Source organism: Pituophis catenifer, unplaced genomic scaffold, assembly GCF_029215685.1.
Source record: "Pituophis catenifer annectens isolate HBS135680 unplaced genomic scaffold, rPitCat1.0.hap2 SCAF_400, whole genome shotgun sequence".
Taxonomy (NCBI): Eukaryota; Metazoa; Chordata; class Lepidosauria; order Squamata; family Colubridae; genus Pituophis; species Pituophis catenifer.
The window spans coordinates 1-1599 of NW_027257280.1; positions in this window are offsets into that span (position 1 = coordinate 1).

The following is a 1599-nucleotide window of genomic DNA, read 5'->3' on the forward strand; positions in this document are numbered from 1 at the left end:
AATGTTCCCCTTTTTCTTTATCAAATTGAAGACATATAATTGTTTACACATTCAGTAAAAAAATCAAGTAATAATATCAAAGGAAAAAAAGCTTGTAATTTATGAACAATGTATTTTTTCCCCCAATTTTCTACATGGCTGAACATTCATAGATATATTTCATGCATGCTCTCTAAAACTTCTGTTGGCAATAAGCTTCATTTACTCTTGTAAGCTAGATAAAAATCCAGACAGAGAAGATGAATGTATTTACAATAATAGTCTTTTTCTGCATGTGAATGGCCCTTATTCTTTTATTTTTTTGTCAAGTCCACATGTTGAGATGAATGTCAGAATGGGTCTGGTGTCCAGCCTTTGAAGTCTACTGCACTATATTTATTATTCATAAAGAAACCAAATTTAATCTTTCCAAATTAGGAGGATTCTTGTATTCAATTAATCACAGAATCTCCCAACTTAGTTTTAGATTGTGCTATCGTATGTTTTAGGGGACATGGTGGCTCAGTGGCTAAGACGTTGAGCTTGTCTAGCAGAAGATCAGCAGTTCAGCGGTTCGAATCCCTAGTGCCACGTAACGGAGTGAGCTCCCATTACTTGTCCTAGCTTCTGCCAACCTAGCAGTTTGAAAGCACGTAAAAAATACAAGTAGAAAAATAGGAACCACTTTGGTGGGAAGGTAACAGTGCTCCGTGCGCCTTCAGCGTCAAGTCATGCTGGCCACATGACCACGGAGATGTCTTTGGACAGCGCTGGTTCTTTAGCTTAGAAACGGAGATGAAGACTGCCCTTAGCGCTGGAAATGACTAGCACACATGTGTGGGGGAACCTTTACCTTACCTATCATACGTTTTGCAGTTCATCTGTTTAGCTAAATGTTGCTCGATTACACTGAAAAGTCTTAAATCTTCTATAATAAAATTAAGTTTGTGGAAGAACACCTGCCTCTTAGCCCTGATATATGAGTTGGTGACTGTGGGCCAAGTCTAACTCTTTTGTAGATTGAAACTCTCCATCAATCTCTTTCTTCTAGTTGTTTACATTCATATCAGGCTGAAGCAGTGATTTATTTTCCCCCTATTTGCAGGTGAGTGAGGTAATTATTATTATTATTTTTTAGTTTTGAACAAGACACTGATTTTTACAGGGTTATTTCTTGCTTATCTAGCCTACTATTAATTGGTTGCATTTGATCTCACAACTAACGGATCTCAAGAACAGCCATCTCTACAGCCACAGATAATAATTAAGGAAGTGCCAAATTTTTCAACTTTCAATTTCCAAACATATAGGGGTGCTCGAAAGTTGTGACATGCCTTGGGGATTGTAAAGATATTTTGGTTACTTTAATATAATTTAGATGAGCTTGGTATGTACCTACATAAATATCATAACTTTTTAACATTTTGTTTTTCATTTTTATACCATCTGATGTCAGTGTCTGTCCATCTCCTATATAATCCAGTTGTCATGCTCTATGATCATGAACAGAGAACAAAATATGTTTGAACAAATCAATCCTTATCAGTACAGTTCAAGTTCATTAACAATTAATAAAAGAAGTTGATACAGTAGTTCAAGAATCCTGTCATTATAACTTGC